The sequence below is a fragment of the Thunnus maccoyii genome, chromosome 1 (assembly GCF_910596095.1).
Source record: "Thunnus maccoyii chromosome 1, fThuMac1.1, whole genome shotgun sequence".
Taxonomy (NCBI): Eukaryota; Metazoa; Chordata; class Actinopteri; order Scombriformes; family Scombridae; genus Thunnus; species Thunnus maccoyii.
The window spans coordinates 12,191,606-12,216,172 of record NC_056533.1 but is presented as its reverse complement, the minus strand read 5'-3'; the positions used below and the strand labels follow the sequence as shown (position 1 = coordinate 12,216,172).

Here is a 24,567-nt window from a genome sequence, read left to right as displayed (position 1 = left end):
AGAAGCCTCTCTATCTCTCTCTTTTGCTCCTCTGATGAACTGGAGCACGCTTGCCCTGTCTAATCACACTTGGCAGATTTGTGCCATGGAAAGCGAGGTGTTTAACAAGCGTCCCGGTCCATTAATTAAAGGCCTCCTCAAGAAAAAAGGGGAGAAAGTGTGTTTAATAATTTACATGAGCTAAAGGCAACTAGTGGAGCAACTAGAAGAGCTTTTGTCCACGGAGAGATGGGAAAAATACTGTGGTCTCTTAGCTGTATGTGTACATGGGTGAAGCCAAATGGATGGATACACAAACACCTACAGTATATGCACACAAACTCCTCCCAGTGTATTAAGCTTTTAGCCAGTTAACCCTAGCCAGCTAATTCTGGAGCATGGTGCTTCATGAAACACCTCTGAACAGTTTGGGGTATATTCATACTTCGCTTGGGTAATTAGAAAATGGGGCTCAGTCATTGATAAAAATGTATGGCTTATTCAGACAAATGTCTCATCATTCCCATCCATTGAAGAGTTCAAGAAAGTGAGAGCCACTCTAACCAGGCATGGAGCAAAGGAGGTGGTGATAAATCGTTTGATGTGTGAAAGATGCTGTTGTCCCTAAAACAGACATGGAAGGTACAGCGATTTCCCCCTCTGACAGGGTGAGGGGTTAATGAAATGCTCTTCCACGCGCCGATTTCCTGCACTCCACTGCTGAGTGATAAGTAGCTAACCAACGAAGCCTGTAATTACAATCTTACAGAAACCAGCCTGATCTGTATATAAATCTCACCATCCAATTACAAGATGTAATAATTCTGCACTCAGGCTGGTAATGAGGTCTAATACTGGTGCATGTGATAATCCCCTCTGGATGCAGGCTTGATCAGATGTTGGCTTTGTAATTAGACTGGCAGAAAATCATTATTTCGTGTTAAAAAAAAAAAAAAAAAAAAAAAAAAAAAGAGGTTGGTGGGAAGTTAATTTTCTCCCCATTCTCTGAAGCGTAGACAAGAATTTAATGATTTAATCATGATTGTTAGCTATTTTGCAATCAATTTGTAATGATTGTGTCGCAACAGAGGCTTTCAGGGAGAAGGGCCTGTAAAGATTGAAGGTGTCATTGATATGGCATGGCTCTGTCAATAGATCTATACAGTGTAACACTGATACTGCAGAGAAGTAGGTGTATGCTTATATGCATGCATGAGTGAATGTGTGCATGTGCATCTGTGTATTTTGGTTTTTGTATGTTGTTTGTAAGAGTTAATCATAGGCAATCTGAACCCTCAATTGTTAAACAAGCCTGAGCTGAAGATTAATACCCTTATGTCTTTGTGTGAACTGCAAACACAAGCAGTTTTTTCTGCATTGTTTCAGTACTGTTTGGCCATAGAAATAGAAAATGTATTTAGAATTTGGATTTCTTTGCGAACATCCTGGTGGCCTGTTGCACAGAGTTCTCATTCACTTCTACAAGGTCAGCAGTTCAGGCCAAGGTTTTTTTGAATCAAACAAGAAGTAATTATACATGAATTAACAATCAAATTGGAGAACTGAGAGAAGAGCTCAATCAATGGCTTAATAAAATGCAGAGGAGTGAGTAACACCAAAAGTGAACCTGCACTAGGAATATTTTAATAACAGTGACTTGATTTGGGTTTTTGGTCTTATTTTTACATATATCATATTTAGTCTAATATTTCATACAGTTTCATATTTAGAGTTTCATATTATTTCACATATTTGGCTGGATCCCCACATGGGGTGATAGAGGGGAGATTTCTATGGTTGAAAAACTGATATTTCTAGTAGATTTTTTAGCTCTGCAGATTAAATGAAACAAGTGTTTACAATAGTTATACAGTTACAATTATACAATAATTTTTATTGGAGCTCATATGGTCTTGAGAATAGAACCAGACATTGCCATATAGGGGCTTTTTCCTATAATTCACATCATATTTTAAGTCAGTAATATTATATAATTGCAGTAATCATGTGGTCATTTTGGGACCTAAAAACAGGGACTTATCCTATTTTCCCAGGTTGTTTTATATCCATTTGTTTAGATTATTAAAACTGAGTTGTAGCATAACAAACAATACAGAGTAACTGGACTAGAACTGTAGTACCACATTTCAGTTTGCATGCTTCAGTCAAGGCTTGAAAGATGTTCTCCAGGCTAATGCTGCATTATCAGCTTCTGCTACTGTAGCTCTATGCAGTGTTTGATTGGAGTACCTCCTGTTTGATCATCTGAAGCTACTTAGTTTACTGGAGCATCCCGCATGCAGTAGATTTAGGCAGTCCTGTGGGTTTGCACTTGGCTCATCTCTCCCCTAATCTCTTGGTGATTGCCGCTGAATACTTTATTGATAGGGAATTGACTCCACTCCTACGAGCCGATTTCTATAATTGATACTGTTTGAAGTTACTCCCAGAGGATTAAGTGTTCAAAGGCTGGCTGCTGTTTTGATCAATTATATTAAAGTGCAAACTTTAAAAAAATCTGGATTGTGTCAATACTGCCTTCTAGCCCACTTTAATTCAGCAGTGTTAGGCCAGAGATATACTTTTAACACTATGCATTCCCGTGCGCATGATGGCTGCCTCACGTATCCTGCATCCGTTTGGAGCGTTGGTTGTGCATGTCCTCTGAAATTAACGCTATGTGTCTGCAAGATGCAATATGCTCATGAACGGTAGGGGCAGTATGAGAATGTGACAGGGTCAGGGGTCAGTAGGAATGTCAGCAATGACAACAGTGGCGGGAAGTTTTGAAGACAAGTCCACAATTACCCACATCAGTACGATGTGTTGTTGCCACTGCACAGTGACAAATATACTTAACAGAATAGCTGCTGTGAGATCAGTACAGGGCGCCGCCGTCGCTTTTTCTGTCGTGATCTCAGAATGAACAAAATAGTAACCCCCTCAAGTGTTTCCATGTTTATTGTTTACATCATGGAAATGTGGAAGTTCTATTTATATCCTTACTGTGTGTTCAGACTACTGGCGACAACAGGCTACAAATCATTTTCAATGGAAGCTGCGACATGAAGCGATGAACTGATGCCTGACACTTGCTGCTTGACCGGCGTGACGCGCTAGAAATCAAAGTTGAGCTGGCCTCAACTTTTTTCAGCGCTCCAATGACGTGGTGAAGTGTCAACCAATCATGTTTTTGTTTCACCATTTCCACTCCCCTTCTCTCTCCCCACATTTCCTGTTCCGTTATGTCTAAAAAATGGAAGAAAAACTGATTCCTGCGGTTAGCCAGTTCTGTGTGCTATTTAACCCTGCCCTTTTCATTTACCATGACACGGACAAAAAAAATGCAGCTTGGCAGAGGGTGGCAGCTATTGCGGGAGTACTAGGTATGTAATGTACATTTTTAAACGCACAATGGATAGCTGTGGTAATGTGTTATTTAATAATACTAAATCATGTTTACTAGCTATTAAATATAATCATAACTTAATATGGTACACAAGCCGATGACGACATAACCACATCAATGAGCGCTTGAGCAACACTTCAATGGCGACTTGGTGACAGTGTAGCTGGCCATGCTTGGCCGTTTTGTAGCTTCGTCACTCTTACTGTGAACACCCCATTAGTGCTCTGTTGTGCCCTCTAGTGGAATCCTCCAGTAACATGCAAAATACATAGGGAAGTATGTTAACAGTTCCGTTCACGACATAGCTGGTTGTCTACATGAATGCATGGTTAAAAAGCAAGTACATCTCCAGCCTTATGCAGGTTTCAGTAAAAATGTAAGTGTCATGATGACTCAAATCAAGGACAGCAATTTACATGGTTTAATATATAGTATACAGTACGCATATAAAAATATTGGCATCAATATTTTTTGGTAGGTGACATTGTGAATGTTGAGTTTTAGGTGCTTCATGACTAAAAACAGTATTAAAGGGATACGTACTGTATAATTACAGCAGTTTGTGACTTGCCAAATAGAACAACGGGAACATTTTGCAGGTTGTTGTCAACACTGAGAAACTACTGGGAATGACCAGTGTCAAATGTTATGTGGTTTTGGTAAAAAAACAAAAAAAATATTAATGTCAAGGTACTGTCTTTTGAAATATGTATCAACATTGCTCTCCTTTTTCCAAGCGTGGATACGTTTTAGGCAGCTTTTGTAGTTAGCCTTCATCCTGGGTGCCCAGTCTCATGCCTCCAATTTCCACCTCTGCCCGACTGAAGGCTCCTCAGAGATGCTTGGCTGGAGCTATGGGCCATTGGGCCTTTGGACCTCTGAGTCCTCCACTTCTGTGTGTTGGATAGAGGAAGAGGGAGCTACTTTATCCAGCCCTGCCCATTCTCGGCCCCAGTCTGCCTCACCAAACACTCCCCACCTGCTCGATACCTCAGAAGAGCTTTCAAGTGCTCTTTGAAAGGGAAAAAAACAGAAAGGGAAGAAATCAGAGACTGTGCTCTTCCAGGCGCTCAATAGCATGGCACTAGCCTCTCTCAGCTCCCATGACACCACTCTCCCGCCCTTTTCTCTGGTCTTGGGTTTTTCACTCAATTTATTTTTCTGTGTTTTTTCTCCTTCTCCCTCTATCATCTCTCTCTTACAGTCTTGTCTCCTCCTGACTGCCTTCTTGTCCCAGGCTTTTGGCAATTTCTTAGTGTTATGGCTGCATTTATAAAGCTGGCCATTAGTTCTGCAACTCACATATGTGAGTGAAATATATGTGTATGTGAAATTATAGTAGCATAGGCACCTTTTGTATTTGGCTGAAAGAACAGAATGAATACATCACATCTGGATATTATTGTTGTCTTTTTGGCAGTTGATGGAGAATCATAGCTGCTACAAAAACCTGCTCAGCTGCACCCCAATGAGTAAATCTCCTCATGTCTACTGCCCACTGGCCAACATAGCGAAGAACCCAGTGCTGAAGTTAAATAAAATATTACCATCAGGCTATAAAGATAATTAGTCTTGTCTCATCTCCTCTTTCACTTGCAATTAAATGTGACCCCTTTATGTTTTATGGATGCCAGCATAAACCCCTTCACTCCTAAAATACCTTGTAGATATGAGAGGGGAAGTGTATTGTAAACTAATTGCACAACCTTGGACAGAAGCCACCAGAGATGATATTATAAGTTGGTATTATATATATTATTATTATTGGGTGTGTATAATGGACACACAAACATACACACCTACTGTAAGAGCATCTATGAATGTACACTGTCAAAACTAATTGCCATTCCTCTAACATCTTCAGTGTTATAAAGCAGAGACGGTGCTTGGGAAAGCTGTGATTTGAAGACTTAAGCCCCGGGCTCCTCATTCTACTCTGCCTCTGAACTCCCCACATACTCCCTGATACCGACACACATTATAAAGTCCCTCCCTGTAGCTCTCCTCTTATCTCTGCCTGCTATAAAACTATCTCCGAGAAATAGGACAGGGTTAAGGTTTGAAGTAATCTGTTTCTTTTCATTCTTCCATAAAACATATGCCCATTTTGTAACAAGGGAAAAACTAATTATAGACTTGTACAGGAAAGATAATACAGTTGTAGTGATTGTATTGTACCCAGTGCTGGGCTTGTGTGTCGACAGTGTATGTGTACAGTAATGACAGCTTTATCTAGCCCCAATACTCCTATACAAACCTACAAAGCTGCCCTGTAATTATGTTAGATGCCCACAGAATGACAGACACAAACTGGGGCACTGGCCATTGTGAGAGTAAAGAAGTACCATGCGTCTTTCTATGATTGTGAGTGAGTACATAGGTTACTGCGTGGGCTATGGCATGCTTTACTGGCAATAGGCATGCATGCAGTACAAACAAAGTCAACACAAATAAATACATGGAAAGGTTTGTTTGCCAAGGCTCATAGGTCAGATCCTCTGTGCTGCTGTTTCCACTCAGCAGTCCTCGCAGACTGTTTACACATAGGTGAATGGCTTAGAAGCCTGCCATTACCATATGTGTAAAGTTTGAGTTTATATGTTGGAAAATAAATATACACCAATGGTGATTATAGCATGTGATCATAACACTGAGGGGAAGAGAGTTGGCTATACTATATTAAAGAGGAAAAAAAACAAAAAAAACAAACAGAATTATCTGTGTCCTGTGCTTACAGTGTCTGTCAAACATCACACTTTTTCCTAGCAAGGTAAACAAACTTCCACAGCAATATCCCAGTGCCATTATTGTCATTGTGAAACAGATCAAATGTTAACAGTTTTACAATGGGCAACATTTTGGCATGACATGGCTGAAATAAAAGTTTTGACTTATCTGTACACAAAGGGAATGCAAGATAGAGCACCATGTTCATGTGCATGTCTTGTCTGTATTTGTGGGCATGTGTCTCCAACAGTATCTGATAGTGTGTATACATGTATGTACACCTGTTTGCATGTGCACGCATACTCTTAAACTCTACATCTGGTGAACAGTTCATGCTTGCATTTCTTACTCTGGACTCCCAGAACACATTTTCTCTTTCTTTGAACCCTGAGGTCAAGGAGAGATAAGGAGTTCTCTCTCTGTCTTACCCATTCTTTTTTTCTCTGTCTCTCTTTTTTTCCCACATGTAGTGAGGCCAGCAGTGTAGCTTCATTCAGCCGTGAAGACATTTGGCGGTGAGGAGGAGTAGACCAGCTGAAGGTCAGTCTGAAGTACAGACAGACAGACATACATACAGTACATACAGAGAATCATGCCTCCATTAGCAGGGCCTGTGTTTACCATTGGAGATACGCCAGGGATTTGGTGGCATATGCTGAAGCCCCTGGCAACCTTGTGAAAGACCACTTACCATAGAGACGGCAGTCTTGGTTAGGGGCCACCCAGAGGCTGTGTCCTGAGGCAGTGCTACTGGGCTGGGAAGGACAGTGTGGATGATTGGTTCTCCATTTTTATCCACTGTTCCTATACCAACCTAAAAGCATTTTCATTTTTTGTGATGCCTATAGAAGGGGCTTTAGCCAGCATCAGGGGCAAATTCTTATAAAGACCATGACAGGGTCATTTCTTTCTATCTTCACACCATGATAACCTGTCTTATTGGTAGTTTTTATGTGTTGCCTTTAACAGTAGTTTAACAGTAGTTGGAGAAGGACAATATTCACTTTGTGTACGTGTCCAAATTTTCATAGTTGGACATCAAAATTTATGTTAAAAGAGGTTTTATTGTAGTTAGCCTGTGTAGTAGATTTTTTTTTTCAAATACAACATGTAGTATTATTTTGTTTTATCTAACTCCAGTTTTGTCCTTCAATTATCTTCTAAATTCTGTCTTGGCCCACTGCAATTTTCTTTCCTTAGGAGCATTTAGTGGGGAATGTTTTATAAATCTGTGAAAACTCTGTATCCCAATGTGCATATGCATATTTAATGGCTCAGTTAAGCAATGTCATGGTTGTGTATTATTAATAAGATTGGGGAAACATTTACAAACTGCAGTAATTTATTTAATGTCTACTTATAGCTTGATGCAGCCCACCAAACAAAACAAAAGGGTAACACTATAATAGAAGAAAGTCTTGGACTGGACTGTGCAGTATTTATTTATCTGTTTTTGCTGATCATTTTGCCTGATTATATTTTTGGAAATACAGTCAGCAGAAGAGCTAAGAAAACCAACACCATAGTGGGAAGATACTTTGGACCAATATTTATTATAACTTCATCCAGCACAAACACTATGGACAAATTCTACTGTCATTTTTTGAGAAATTCAATAATTTTGCTGGTTCAATGAATTACTATGAAGATCTGAAAAGCACAAACTTGAATTTTATGGGCAACTGTGATGGGTAGCTATGATGGCTGTCTTGACCACAGTCAGTTATGATAGTATATTGTAATTATGAAATACGTTTTTACAGTATGTACTTAATTGGTTCTAAAGAATATCAGTGTTGTGAACACAATTTTTTCCAAACTTCAGTTTTGTTTCCTAGTACTGTACCCCATAGGTACACAGTATTTACAAAACACTTAAAGTATAATTTATTTCCTCTTTCCTTCTTCTTAAATGCCCATTTATGACTCTGTCATTCCCCATAGTCCTTCTTGCATTGTATGTACATTTAAGTACCAGTTCGAACTGATTAGTATTTTATTGGTATGTGATTCTCACACCAAATTACAGTGTAAGTAGCAGCTGTATTATGAAGTGTTACCAACAAAAGCAATATAGGATAAGCAAAACAATACAAACTATTATAGCTCTTATATTATGGATGTCATATAGAAGTCAACAACAATTGATTACAATCAAGTAATTTAATTGGTCAAGTGGCGTTCCATGAGCTCTGATATATTGTATCCAAGACTGGAACTTCATATATCATGTATATTACTCTATGCACTGTATCAGTACAGCTGTAATTATTTTCAGCATTTGGCCTGCAGCCTTGTGTCTACAACTGAGTTACAGCTGTACATTGCAACAAACTCCCTTCCCTGTGCTGTTTCTCAAAATGTGTTCATTGCAAAGAGAATGAACAAAATCTGTTGTTGGCTGTCTTGGTCTTAAAGTTGGATCCTCCTTTGCTCTTGTTAGTGACTTTGAGTGGGCAATATTCCACAGTATGGGAAGATGGATAATAAGTGTGTCTGCTTTTTAGCTCTGCAGTTTCAAGACAACTTGGTGTGAAGCTGTCTTCATTAGGACCCCGTTAGACCTTGTTTCACCTGACTGACTGACAGACTGGCCGTGATGAGGCTCCATTAGACTGCTGTACTACTCTCAGTGGACTACCTATTTACTGAAGGTCTCTCTCTCTCTTTCGTTAGCTCTCTTTCTGTCTCTCGCTCCTCCTTGTTCTGTCTGACCAGGCTAAACCCAGGAGCCCCCTTAACCCTCGGTGGTTGAGAACCCAGTCAATCAGACGCAATGATGTTAAACTCCTCTCCAATGAATACCCTTCACCAGTCATCAGAGAGACTGTCTCTGTCTGGCGACTGATTAGGAGTTCATCTCAAGTAGGTTCATCTCAATTTACAGCCTGTCTGAAGAAAGGAGCTTGCTATTCTATAGCTCTGTCCTCAACATGATTACTTTACCTTGGAGCAGAGACACCTGTAATGAGATAATAGCATGGCTTACCATTACATATAAGCTAGATTTATTTAAAACTTCACAAAGTTAACCCTGTGCATAGAAATGTATGAAAGTGATCATATGGATCTCCTGGCAAATGTTCCCTCAATGATTTTTGATGATAGTGATTAGTGAATATTTCACTGTGAAGGAAACACATGATTATGTAGTATCCTAAATGTGCACCACACTGTGTTAAAGGTTAGTTATTAAGAAAATACCATAGGCAAAAACAAACTTTATTTCTTTGATTAAGCCCTTGTATAACAACAACGGACAGTACATATCTGCTAACAGAAGACACACTCACAAAATGAGGTCCTTGTCAAGGTTGTGCTAGAATAGGAATACGGACTTTATATGGATATTTTTGGAATCCCTCCTGTGACACACTTTTAAGGAGAGATGGAAATGGCATATATGGCATCAATCTCCATAATGCATTACTCCCTGTTGCCAAAGGGACATTGGTAGGGAAGGCAGGTTGGAGGGTAATCTAAGGATTATGTTGGTGTAAAGAGGTTAACGGGCAAAGGACTTGATCATGCTTGGCCATTTGGTTTAGCATTGAAGGATGTTGTTTGCAGCGGTGTCAGCCACTGAGTGCCCATCAAGGCAGACAAGTCAATAGCCCCCATCTCCTCTCATTGGTTGCCAAGAATGATGCGCCATTGGAGAGACCCAAACCACGTTCTCTCCCTCCGCCTCCTCCTGTCTACACCTGTCAAGTGATATAGAGGCAGCAGGCAATCAGCCTCTCCTTATAGCACTCAACAGTCTAGCCAGTAGCACTCACATCTACAGCCTTCAAAACTCTTCCACTCTAAAGTGTATTATCACTCACTCTGATGTGATTGCAGGCCTCTCCTGAGGGGTTTATTGTGGTGTCTCTGCCAGATAGTTGCTACACCAGGTTGTTTCATAGTCCCAACAGTTGTGATTTCCTAGCAGGACGAGGTTATCTTGTGATGGACAGCGGCTTAAAACATTTCACAGCAAACAAACCATGCTTCACTTACCACTTGGATGCATTAAGTCTCTTGAATTTATGTATAGTCAGGGTTTGTAGATGGACAAGCAGGATGTACAGGAGGATGTACAGGAGCTTCATTTGTGAAATGGTAACTGACATTATGAGCTTGCTATGCAAAATTAATTTACATATTTTAGGTGTATAGTCCGATGATATTCTTACAAATTTGATTATGTGTGTTAAGGAACCATGAGCCCAACAAATTCCATTAATTTACAAGGGCTGTATTGGTGAGTAGTTCAGAGAGTTGGCAGTACTTTTGAAGCTTGAAGTCAGTAAAGTTGTAATTGACAGCTGTATCAACCCTCTCTCTATCTCTCTGGAATGACTTAACATTTCCTCCTCAGATCAGAGAACATGAAATATATGCTGAATAAAAAAGAAATATGACCCAACTCTTTTTCTTCTCCTCAGTTGCTCCCTGTATCTTTCCTTCAGCTCTCATCTCTAATTTTTCCTACCACTTTATTGCTTCTTTCCCCTTGTACACTCTTGCCACATACTGTATTTGAGATAAAAGGTGAATACTAGAAATCCCTCTCTCTCCCTCTCAGACTTCTCCCTTCTTTATGCTCCTCCTGGTGCTTGGCGTGTGGAAGAGGTGGGGAAAAAGAGAGGTAGAAAGAGAAAAGAGAACAAACAGCCGGCTGTGATAGTGAAAGCAGACGGTCAGGCACTGGCACCAGTACAGGCTTTATGCTTTGTTGTGTAGTTTGAGCGCTTTGGGACCAAGCTTGCAAGATACCGGTGGATACTCGCTTAACAGGCTTATACAAGACTCTGTTTTATGTGGAAATAAAAGCAGTGACTGTAAAATCCCATTTTACGACATCACAACATAAAGAGTGAATTATAGGGCCGATGAACGGTCAGACAAACAAGAACTGCTCTGTCTCTCTTTTGTTGTATATTTTATCTGTCTTATATGTTGTCATGCTTACCAGGCATTATTTTTTTCTTTAATTAGGAGGTAAACCTCACCAAACAGACATGTAACTAGGAAAAATGGAGAGAAAAGCAATTCCTTAATGATTCTTTGGCTCAAACATAAATCCATGGCATCTGTCATCTGTCCTGTTCATAATGAAACTATTGCGAGTAATCATGACCCTTTTTTACCTTGTGAATTTTTGTTGACATACTGAAAGACTATTAATTTCCAGTGTATTGTAAATAATTTTACTGCAGCCTATACTGTGCTGGTACTGAAAACTAATCATCTAAGTATAGCTGATAATATATCCTTTACTAAAACTCAGAATGTACAAAAGTACTGGTGTGCTCATTATATCAAATCGGGATTTGTAGATGCTTTGTTGATTTCACCTGGGAAATATGTGCAGTGAAAACATCTGAGTCCTCACTGGAGATCCACAGGTGGATATAATACAGTTCACATATGACATCATCAGATGTGAGAAAAAGAAAGAAAAATACATTACAATTTCAATTTACCTTTTATATCCTCTCTATGATCATTTTTTTGTGTAGTTTCACAGGGATATTTATTGGGTGTTGTAGCCTTGACTCTTACAGTACTTACAATTGATTAGTTGCAATGTTAGCCCTTTTGGTATTTTCATACTTTTGCATCAGCTAAAACATATGCTGGACTGAGCTCAACACTGCCTGGCTAGATGCTACACACATGGTTGTGGTTTAGTTGGCTTCATTCCCAAAGGTTCAGTCTGGTACATCTTTCTCTGGGGGAACCATGCAAGGGTTAGGGCTTTAAAGCCATCTGATCAGGTGTGATGTGTTAAGATGTTACAGCTTAGATCTGGTGTGACCTAGGAGCATGAAATATCTTTTCTGCTGTGAGCTTTTCATCTCTTTACTATAACAAACAGAGTTTGATGTATATAAAATTTACTGCAGCCTCCTAAACCTCAGTTCAGTTGAACAGTCCTTTGTTGGGCAACAGTTTTCCAGATGTTTTCCCATTGCAACTGGCCTTTGTAGCATTACTTGGCAAGGCTTGATCACCATATCCTTCCCACAAAAGGTCAGAATTTCAGTGTATTTAACTTAAATATAAAAATTGATTTTGTAAGTACAGTTAGAGCTAGTTTTTTTTGTATACATTATTTCAGTGAAGTTTTTTTCTCATGAAATCAACAATTTTCTAGCCTCCAGGCTTCCTTTTATAATTAATCAAATTAATTTTACTGGATCTACTAATGAGGGAAATAAAACTTTGACACTGATGCAGAAATTCCTCACTTTGTGCATGCTCAACATGCTGAATGCACTTCCACTGTATTGGGGAGTGGGTTACAAGCAAAACTGTGGACTGCTAACCTATTTTTAACAGTTGTAAGCCCATAAAGTTGACAGCCATTGTCTCAAACTGTGGTGGATGAGTAACTAGACCAGTTTAGCTCTATGCAGGGGTGGGTTTTTAAGGAATATGATGTTAACATCAGAAGCACAAAACTTTATTGCTATGTAATTCTGTTTTGTGACAGTCCCAGGGCACTGTGTCCCAGAGCCACAAAAGCATGTATAGAGAGGATTAAGACCTTTCAAACAGACCCCATCTTGTGGTGAAAGACTCAATTACATTTACCTCCACATTCTCAAGCCTCAAATCTCTCACAAACTGCACCCACAGCCTGCATCAGCCCACGGTTTTTCCATCAAATTTGATCAAAGTATAACTGGTGTTATGTCTTTTATTCTCATGTTTGAGACGTTAAACTGTATATCCACCTTACAAAGTCACAAGCCAACATTGTCTGTCACCAAACGGTTGCATGGAGACACACTGCAAAAGTTGTCCAAAGTAACTCAGATATCTAAAATGTTTTTGAACCAAACTATGTTCATGACAAGTACAGTATTCTGCCTACTTGCAGTATATTGCCACTGTTTTATACTGAAAACACATGAACACATGAAGTTTCTATATCAACAAAACCACACATCACATAAAATAGATAATAGATGATAATATTTTTCACCATAAATATCCAATCTGTCCTCTGGCTGTAATACTTCCAACCAGGCTCCTTCTTGTGATGCCAAGGTTCAGCTCTGCTGTGTATTGAAGTTTATACCTGCCATCAGGTAAAGATACTCACCAGATTTGTGGCTTGAAATTAGAGCATGCTCTATATTTTCTCTGTTATGTCTAATGTTGGGCCCATATGTTAATTAAAGTCAAATTTTAATGGTTAGTAGAATTGTGGTTGAGTTACAGTGCCCCTCTGGTAGCAGGGCATAATGATGATGGTGTTGGTCAGTCAGTCAGTCCATCTGTTCGTCCAGCACTTTGGTCCAGATCATGATATTTTAAAAACTACTAACAGATTGCTAAAATTTTGGTCTGAATGATCCCTAATATGATCCCCAATTTGTTGTTGGGTTCACCAGAATATCTGTCAACCAACACATAAAGCCATGACATGTACAAAACTAAGGGCTAGATTTCCATGAAATTTGTTGTGAATATTTATGGTCCACAGAGGATGAACCTTTTTTTTGCTTCTACATAAAAAACTGAAAAATATCTATAAAATCTAATTAGTGATTGCCATGAAATTTACTGAGCACATTCATAGCCCACATAGGATGATTCATTTTCAATCTGTCACTCGGTGAGCTTCACTCTAGTGCCACTGTAGTCAAGCTTAATTTTACATGCAAGATATCTCTTCATTTAAAATAAAACTATAACTTTAAAATTTGCAAAAACTACATTCTTTCTCATAAAAGTGATATTTTCAAGCGATGAAAATAATGTACCAAACCAAATAAAACTCTGCTAAATAAAACTAACTAAATAAAACCAACTAATGTTAGTTTACTTTGTAGTAGTCACCCTCCTAACATTAGGATATTGATTTGCAGCAAATAACAGTGACACCAGAAAAATGTAATCCCAACACAAAACTGCCACTTAAACATGACCAATGCATAGCATAAGCCGATGCTGGAAGTTATGTTACAGCCAATGTTGCTTGACTTGGTTTGACTCGGCGCGTCAGTCCAGTGCGACGGGGATACGCATCTCAATTACAACAGGGCTACCTGCTTGAAGGTGTGTCTTTAACTGACGATGCGTTTGTCTTGAGTCGATGACATTAAAAAGCAGCTCCCTCTTTAGCGCTGTTTACTATTACACTGTGCAACAGTTGTTGGTAGCCAGCTTTTCACGGCTTTTCAGGCTGTTGTCACGATTTTGCTTGGCATCTACCACTTACTGCTTGAAAAACGGAGACAGTATGACGAAATGTATCTAGAAGAGTAAGCTACCTTTTTGACTTTTGAAGAGAATGGCAACAGAAAGAAGAAGAAGAACCAATATTTTGCTTGCTTACAAGTATACCCTCTGCTGCCAACGACAACTCATTGTTCATTGGCAATAGCAGCGGAGGCTTTTTAAAGATGTCGCTGAATCATCACTGAATGATAATGCTGAATCATCCCTATATGATGATGAAGTCCATCTGACATCACTGCAACCCGCTTGGAGGCGGATTGGGTGCGCTTTGACTCCATTTCAGAGAGTCAAAAGGGAACGTATCTGTGCAACATGGCATGTTTACACTGTTAATAGAAATGCAAATCAATGCGACGTGGTTTGACTCGGCGTGGCCAAAAGTGCCAAAAGGAAAAGGGCAATAACTTAGCTTGCTATCAACACACTAAGTTACATGCTACCAGCCACCACACTGTACTTTCTGCAGTGTGTAAATGGATCATAATATTAATGGGGCATATTTAAATATCGGGTAACTCGGTAACTGCCTGTTGCCATGGCTTGAGTTATCCTGATGTTGTTAATCAGTCAGTCAGTGCTCTTTGTGAGTAATACTAGCTGTTAGCAACTTAATTTTATCACACTACTGCTGTGAGTTTTTGGTCATGCTAATCAGATCAGCAATAAACATGGCAAGGGATGTCACAACAGTAGAACCAAAATTACCTCTTCAAATGTTGTTTCCCTCCCATTAGAATAGTGTGGTACCCTGGCAACATAATTAAATGCGCCAGCATCTTGTAATTAACACTTGTGGCAGAGAGGCCCCTGTTGCCACTGCCCAGCAAAAGTTGCACACTCTCACCTGAATAGGCAGATTGCTATGGAAATTGCTAAGCACATCCACCCTCCCAAGGGGATGAACCCTTTTGGTTATAATAACCTCATAGCCTTTCCTTTAGCACCACCCTTAGGAAAACTATATCTTTTTATCTTACCTAACCAAGTGTAAGCTTTCGCAAAGCAGCTAAGTTGTCAGCATGAAATTTGTTCCATTGAACTCTTTAGTATTGTGAGACATACTGAATATTACAGCCTCTAGAGGGCATTAGCAATGATTTTTTTTTTCTGTTGTATCAGTTTAATTATTGTAGCCCTTTTTATTAAGATGATTTAGCACTAGTTGGTTGAACTAGTGTATTGTTATTCGAATTAGACTCTTCTTCTTAGGATATGCTAGGATGATGCTATCTTGCGCTATTTTTATCAATAACTTCCCTTCACTAGATTATATATGAAAACTCAAAGTGTCCATTTAGATTTCTTAACACTGACGGTCACATTTGTGTTGTGATCTGCCATGTCAGAGGTTAAAAGGTACAATCAGGCACTTGCAGCAGGAGATCCAAGCAAGCCTCCTGGTGGCCTTTTAGTACCTGTACCTCCTCTGGGATCTTTCTCCGCATCAGTATTCAGGTCCACTATTACAGCCCCTTCTCATTCCATCCACCCCTGGATTTATTTTCATACTATGGGGGTATGATAGCCACTTAATAATTCATATTTAGAGTGTATACCCATGCACTGAGAAATTCTGATTCATCCTCCTGAGTAGCTGCCCACCCTCTTGCATCATTTAAGCCTCCAAGTTCTAGTTGTGGCTTATTCGCTCAGTCTGTGCAATGCTCTTTGGAGTAGAGCTGTCAAAATTTTTAGCATAAGAGGGAAGTTTGTGTGGGTGGACAGGAGTGTCTGTTTTCTTTTAGTCAGCATGCTTCTTTAAAGAGCAGCAAGAGTCCAAGCAAACCCAGTCCGAGTTAAATTTGTAACAGTTCCAAGACTGTAGGTCGGAACCATCAGGGTGGCACAGAGTGGTACCTGTCTTCCCTGATATTTGATGTAGTCAGTACATGGTCTGCCATCACATTACAGCACCAATGTGGAGACAGCAGACAGGGCCTTCCAGCCAGAGACCAACTTTTAAATTCTCTCTCTCTCATAATATTCCTATCTGTCTGTTATCTGTCTGAAGATGTGAACAGTAGTATTATAATACACATTATGCAATTAATGGAAATTTAGCCTTCTTATTATTGTTATTGAAAATCCTTCCTTTTGAGTATCATTACTCCTTGAAATGACACAACCATGATCTATGAAATTGGTACATTTCATTTTAAGTTTAAGTGCTTACTTACCAAACCAGTATTTGTAGGGGAACATTTGAGTTATCTAGCAAATACATCTCAGAGATTTAGCAATAAAGGTGTAGACAGACAGGCATGATGAACAGTATACCTCTTTAATGGCTACATTTGTTGGATTCAGCCATGGGCAGCGCTTTGTAAATGAAGAATGGGAAGGAAATCATTAAAATGTTCAATTATAAACTTAGTGAGCATTGGCACAAAACATAGCACAAGCTATCAGTGACATCCATATCATTCTTAAAAACCCATATTGGCAGAGCTCTAGATGAGTTGACGCCCTTGACTAATCTACTGTTATGAAATTATGAAAGCTACTGTTATAATACTGGAATAAAATCATTTATTCACAGGAATTGTGTTACTTGACTGATTTACATTGCTCGTTACTTAACTGTAGTTACTCAGCCCAGCTCTGTCATAGGTGCCTTTTTAACAACCTCAACACCTCTACACTCACATGTTAAATTTTCTGTGTTAAATGTGTGTAGAAAAATAAATTAGATGTTGTGGTTTAACAACCAGCCAGCCTACAGTTTGGAGGCATTTACTGACCACTAACAGCTAGCTTAATGCTAGCTTAAAGTCCCATCCTTTCTGTGAAGCTGCAATGTTCTCACACCCTCCAGCTATGGACTAAACCAGGTAAATCCTTAATGTAGCCTTACCAGTGGGTGACGCTGACAAGCCAGCAAAGCCACAATGTGTAAATAAGACAATGTTGCAGTTACCTGGAGTCATATTCCTCCGCTTTTGGTGGTGGCTGACCGCATCCCCACACCTGCAGCCCAGCACCAAGCTACAGTAGTATGTATTGGACCAGTCTGTCCACTAATGGATCATTACTGGGATTACTTACTGTAGTGTAATTACTGACCTTCAAATTGTAATCCCTTACACTACTCATGACCTAAAAAAGTTATCACTGTGTGCTTTGTTACTGCCCAACTGTTTATTCACATAAAGTTTTGAGGAACTGTGTGCTTGTGGTTTCCCAACATGTTTTGGTGTGAGCATGTGCACAGGTGTCTTGTTAGATGTTGGACATTATTTAGTGCATGTCTTTGTGAACTGGTTGACCAGCAAACTTTTTACAAGTTTCAATTACATGCTTGTTAAAGCATTGCTTGAATAATCAAAAGGTTGGCAGAATGGCAACACTGTACATATTGCAGGCTTACAGTACTTCTTTCGACACTGAGAAAGTCAGAGTGGGAAAGTTGTTCAGGCTTTGCTCTTTACACTATGTTCCACACAAGTCCCACTTGTCAGAGAGAGAGAGAGATAAATATAGTTTAAGACAAACCAAAATCAATGGGTGGGTTCAAAAATGCGCAGAACAACAAGCCACAGAGGAAGATGTGGCCACATACAAACAGCCTGCCTCTGCCACGGAAATAGATGCTTACATGGGGAAATAAAATAGTTGTGACACTGTCACAATAAGTAGAGCTGGAAATGGGGTTAAAAGTGGTTGAATCCTCTCATAAAAACCTACGTAATGTTTAATGTAAACTTAACTGGGGCTGTCTTTGCAGTTTCGACTGTGGAAAAGTTGAATTCTGTCACTTGCAGATCAACTGGTCATGAATGGTTAGCATTATGTGATCATGAGTTAAATATAGTTAGCAATGACACATAGGAGACAACTTTACTGGAACTGCTTTAGTGCAGAGCTACATATCATTTCTTGCACCTTTTTAAGACTACAAGTCAAATTCTGTGGATGGAAGTGTCATTCCACATGAAAATATTTCAGTATTTTTTCATCTTTTTAAATAAGCTGGGAAAGTATAAAGACAACAGTATACTGGTGGTTACAGAGCTACAGTTGGCAACTGTCATTGATTCACTGCTGCAATTTGTGATTCTAAGTTATTTCCACAAAGAGGTGGATGTGAACAGGCCATTCATGGTTGACAGATTGTCTTTAGACAACATTCAGTAAAATATTATCATGGTTTGGTTGGTCTACTTATCAATTACCTAGTGCTAGTCAAAATAACATATTTACTTAAACTATATGCTATTAATCATAGAAAAATTGCATATAGGTATGAAACATTGCAGTGAGGGTGTTATTCAAATACAAATGTGTATCTCTTCTTTGTTTTTTACTCGCACTTAGTTAGCCCTGGGTGTATATGGCGGAACAGAGCTAACAACTGACTAGATCATTTGTCATGATGGCAAAAACTGAAAACTAAGGCCAAGGTTGAAAATATCCACAATAAGGCAGGTGTAGCATATGTGTAAACATGCAAACATGCAGTTTTCTGCAAAACAGTAAGAATAGGCACATGCATTGTCGAAATGAACCACCCACTTTGCAAGCTTCCTCCATCCACAGTTATGTGACTATTCAGTATAACAGCAGAGGATCTGCTGAAAGAGGGGGAGCAGGAAGAGGAGAGGATGGGAGGTCTCCCTGGAGAGCGCTGCCCGGAGGAGGCACGATTAGGAGGTGAAGCAGTCAAACGCTCACACCAAATGTGCTGGCACGTCATGATAACCCCAGGCTGTTCTGGGGTAAGTGGACTGACAGGCAAACTCTCCTTATGGCTGACTTCAGCTGGATTATTTATCATCTCCTATAGCCAAGCTTGTGACGGGCCCTACCCTCCTCCTGCTCATTTGGAGCCTCCACACATGCACAAGCCTGTGCACTGACACACAGTTATGTGGTAAAAGTCTCAATTAAGCCGCTAAAAAACATGCTGCGTTTCACAGCACGTTTGCTGAGTTACTGCACTGATATGAACATGTTTGGAAAGATCTAATTGTTCTCTTTTCAGTAGTTGGTAACTACAGTAGTTTTTTATTGTTACAGTCCCAGATTTACAAATACACTGTGAATTTTTATATCAGGCAGATAACTATATTGAGTATGAAATTTTTTCCCATATTGATATGGTAGTTATATGGTAGTTTTGAATAAAAAGTGACAGCCCTAGTGGACATGCAGCTATAAAAATGCTTCTCATATACACACACATATGGGCCAAGAAGTACTTCCTACTAACCTATTCTTTGATGCACTGTAGTGCTCTAAGTGTGCACCACACCATCACCATCAGATGTGTAATCAAGACAGTCTTCTCACTTTTTCATTTGACTTTGTTTCAAATTAGCACATGCACGCACACACATGAATGCACACAAATGCATGCTTAATGTGCTGTGAACAGACTCTTTGGAAACAGGAGAAGCACCTGGTTGCCTGCGGTGGTTATCTTTCATTTCATTCAGCAGCTTGTGTCAGCTGACAAGATGGCCGTCACTATGAAAACACCTTGGCTGTTACTGCTGCTGAATGGCTCCTTTGTTTTTGCATTCTTCTGTTGTGTGAACACTGTTATGGTTTCCTTGGCTGATAATTACGGAAGCGATGTTGGTTTTTTTTTTTCTGTAGGCTCACACAAACGCCTGCTGGGCCTGTAACCTCTGTCTGTGTGTGTTCGTGTGTGTGAGTGCATGTCTGTGTAGATTTTCACTGTAATAGTACCTGACACCTACTTTAGTACCTTTCAAGCACAAAGAGACTATAATATGCCAAAGTTTTTGATTTGTGAGAGGAAGAACAATCGTCTTGGCACAAGTGGATAGGAGAAGGGTTTTGTTTTCCCAGAGATAATTTGAAGCAGGTCAAAAATGAGAGCATCTTAATATGATTGCCAGGTGAATTGAACGAGGCCCATGGGCCAGGGGGCCCTCTTTGTTTTTCCAGCAGTGGTGGCTGGGAGCATTTGATGGATCCTAATTGAACTCATATTTATTGTGTTAGGTTCAGCTGGAGTGTGACGGGTATGATGATGCCTCAATTAGAACCATTAACAGGATGATTGTGCTTGCCTTTCTGGAAAGTTTTTAGTGAATGAGGATTTTTTTTTTCCTGCCACTGTGATCCTGCTTTCAAAGGACAAGCGCCCAGCGACCATCTGGGAAAATTGCCTCATGCTTTGACGGAAAGGATGATGGAGGCTTGATTCGTCAGTTGTCGTCGAAACACAATGCCTTAACAATCTGTTTAACCTATAAAAGAAAAATGCCAGGATGTGTGAAACAGCCAGGAGAGTGAGGAAACTGCCCTTTGAGATGTCTGTCCAAGAGCCAGAAACTGAACACAAAGTTGTCTTCACTCCTGTCTTCAGGGCAAAATGTGAGCAGTCATGGGAGGCATGCTAGAGTGTCAGAGCCAGTGGAGAACTTATAGCTTGTTTAAGGCTTAGGAGAGTGTTGTGACCGTAGAGGCCTGTGTAGCAGCTGATAGGTTTGAGTGTGTCTAACCCTGTGATCTGTGTGCTAACATTGGCCTACTGGGGTAAGATCAGTTCCTCAACTCTCTGCCTTTGTCCCCTGTGAAGGGAGGCTTACCCAAGGACCCCCTGTTTACTCTGGCCCGCACAATGGCAAAGTCTAAACTCCCTTTGTAGGGTGGATTTAGGCTAGATTTACTTCAATTTGATCTGGGAGGGCCCCTTTTCATCAGCCTGGAGGTCTAATGCCCTTAACTGGCTTAACCTGGCTCCCCCTGTGAGCCTAGGGCCCTCATGCCCACAATCTCTCGCCTTTTTGCCACTCCTACTTATCCCCAGCTCTCTGCTCGCCCTCAAGTCCCCTGAGAATCCTCAGCATCACTAGGGTTTGACTGTGGCAAAGCATTCTGGGGCATGGTTGGTGACACCAGAAACTCTTGTTTAACATGCCATAAGCATGCTATGAATCAGCATAAAACACATCCTATGTCTAAACAATGAGTTAGGAGTTGACATTCTTAGAACGAGCAGGTAGATTGTATAGACTCGTCCTTTTAGCACTTGCTTCAAATGTAGAATGCAGCCTTGCAGAATAGATGCTCCTTTCTTTGATACTGTATTCTTGAAACTGTTTAGAGTTTAATGTCCACTGTAGTGGTTTTGCTCATGAATAAAGATGAGATGTCAGTATTTTTTTAAACCTCAGGATTCAGAGGTCTCTTAGACAGGAGAGTGCTCTCTCTAAGAGGAGGTGACTCAGAAAGCATGTTTCCAAGATACAGTTAGAAAGTGATAAAAGTGTGTATTTTAGCATGCCTTTTATCACAGCTGTCAAGTATCATCTTGCACTTTGTATGGGGCTCAAGTTCTTCTGTGGTGTCCAGCACTGATATTGTTTTTCCTCACGACCTTATCATCTCAGTTTGTAGTAATCAGTATGGGCCTTCCTTTTGGAACATGTAGAACTTCCTGTTGGCTTGAACGGGGCTTCCTGGTTGACAAATCAAACTTTGAACTTGAGGGAAAGCCCTGTACCATGATATTGTCATTTCCCAGATATGCTGCCAGTCTTTAGTCCTCATCTTTTGACACAGTCAGGGGTAGGCGAACAACAAAATGGTCTCCCGTTGTTGCTATGTGCAATTTAAACCCTGCCTCCCAAATTTTGTATTCATGAGACGAAAAAATATTCTTTTCAAAAAGTTGTTTTGAATTGCAAATTTTCCCAAATCAGCACCTAGCAGAGCACAGTGGAGAAGAGTAAATGCAGGGACAGAATGCTGCTTATCCCTACCCCTGTAAGCTTCCCCACACTGACACACTGGCTGCCAGACTGTACTTTGACATATGTGCCCAAATTGTCATGGCATAATTATGTAACCTAGACCATCCAGATTATTCAAATGCTGCCTGAAAGTGTCATCTGCACTGCCAGTGAGGCTCTTGAGACCTGTCACCTTCTGAATTTGAAATGGTTAAATTTTGAGGATGGGTCGTTCTTACTCTCTCGTTCCACCCGCTCTCTTCTCTCTCTCCCCTCGAGCTTGGCCTAATCCAGAGGCACAGCGTCACTGCAGCATCAGTGTTACCTTTGATGGGCCCGGATTAAAGCAAATCTCCATTCCTTTGGTGGATTTCAAACGCTGCCTGAACAATGATGCCAGCCAGGGGCGAGTTAATGAGGCCTGCAGTGGACTGGCAACGAGTGACTTTAAAATCAACCTGATTAGAGACAGAGATATTATCTCTGTACCTCCCTCCTCTTTTTGCTCCCTCACTCTCTCTTTGCGTGTTCGTCTTTCTTTTCCATCTCTCCACCACACTTTTTGCCTCTTTCCTCCTTTCCATTTTCCAAGTATCCTAATTTTTTGCTCTCTTTTCTCAACTCTGTTCATTTTTTCTCTTCACTCTCTCCCTCTCCCCTTTGCTGCTGCTCCCTAGTGAGTGAGGCCTGACTTAATTAGTGGGCTGGAGTGTGAATGTGCCTTTCACAGGGTGTTAATGAAAAGCTTTGCGCTTTTCTTTTCAGTGTATTAGTGACTGACTGCAACCCCCCACACCCTCTTTTCCTGCCTCCTCTCCTCCTCCCTCTTCTCCTCCCTCCACTTCTCCTCAGCCCTTCTGACCAGAGGGAGGTGTTATTACAGGGGCTGTTGACTCTGCGGCTTTAGGTTTTGGGTCTCTGTTGTACTGAACTGATAGCTTAATTAAACATGCAAATCGGATCTATCGAACACGTCTTAACAACCATTCTCTGTGTAGCTGTTATGTCGTGTCAGATGGTCTTTCTTTGTGTTTGAGCCTTTTTTAAAATCTAATTATACAATACCAGCTCATGTGAACATGCTGGTCCATCTCAAGGTGAATTAAATTTAACATGTACTTGATTGATTTTGGTGAAGCAGGATATGCACAGTAGTGCTGGTCACTGGCGAAAGGATGCACATCAAAATCAATCATTAATTGTTTTACTTGATGTTACTGATTTTGTTTTACTTCTCTTCTTGACACGGGTGTGGTTGCTTGAGCCACAGTCTGATTCATCAGAAAGTCTGTACATTGTCCTATGTGTATTCAACATACATTTTTGAATTTGGACTGAAGTCCATACCAGGCAGCACTATATCATTGCCATTGAAGTATATTATTAGACCAAGTATATTATTAGACCAACATTCCATGAAACCAAATTATGAAAGCCCAGTCCATAAGTCCATAACCACACACTTCCACAACAGTAGAATAAGCCAACATTTTTATCTGTCACCAGTAATATTCATGTGTAAGCACCTTATGACAGTGCTACTGTCACCATAAGCTTGTGTAATGGCTGCAATCCAGGCATGATGGGAAGTATTTCACCAGAGGTTAAGCAAACACTCATGATTGATTGATGCTTTTTGACTACTGATATGGTTGCACTGCAAGTAATGATGAATTAGGGACAGCTTCTACCTCCTCTTGTCTACACCCCCCCAGGCAAACCATGGCTCATTCATAGAGAATATGTAATCTTACATATAATACCACGGGTAGCTTCATCCATGCAATCTGTTGCTGTGCCAATGTTTTGTGCTAGACTATGATGTATTAGCAGTCTTTCTCTGTTTATACTAATGCTTCTGTAAAGAGCATGTATATTCTGCAAAAAAAAAAAAAAAAGTTTCAGCCACTGGGGTGTACGCTGGGGCTGCATCTCATACATACATGCATGACTATGCCTTCAAATTATCTACTTATTTCAATGATCACTTTTTATTCTTTAAAAAGGTGTTTACTTGTATTTGCTGGGTTGGTGTATATGACAAGAGAAAACACATTTCATGAGGTAGTCGAGCTGTATTTCAAGTAAAATCATCAGAATCATGTTTGCTTCTGTTAGCAAGTTCTCTCTCCCCGGGGGGTCCCAAACATCATCAAAATCACTGTTTGATCACCTCTCATCACTGCACTCGTTGAATTGTATTGAATGTGCATGCAGTTTGTGTTGGATGGTTGCACATTTAAACTAGAGCCTTACATGTATCTATACTGTCATCTGCCAGTCAGTCACTGATGTTTGATGAAGCTGTCTTTCCCATAGACTGTCTCATGGCAGCTCCCAGCCAGAGAGCAAGCTAATCCTGTGTTTCAGGGATGTATAATGATATCCCAGGGCGCTATAGGATGTTTCTCTCGGTATGGTGCCAGCTTCCTGGGCCTCTGGCATTGCTCTTTATGAGCCCTGGCCCAGCCCCAGCACCCCTAAAGCCAGTCATAGCCTTTAGGC

The 24,567-nt window shown here is 40.3% G+C and overlaps 1 long non-coding RNA gene across 4 annotated transcripts in view; it reads left to right on the top strand.

Annotated features, from left to right (window-relative positions):
• Positions 1-24,567, top strand: part of LOC121894578 — a 92,368-nt gene that overhangs the window by 11,427 nt on the left and 56,374 nt on the right. For all 4 annotated transcript variants that reach the window (XR_006095577.1, XR_006095578.1, XR_006095576.1 and 1 more), the window contains exon 3: positions 6,586-6,655. This is a non-coding gene — a long non-coding RNA (uncharacterized LOC121894578). The remainder of the gene's footprint in view (positions 1-6,585; positions 6,656-24,567) is intronic.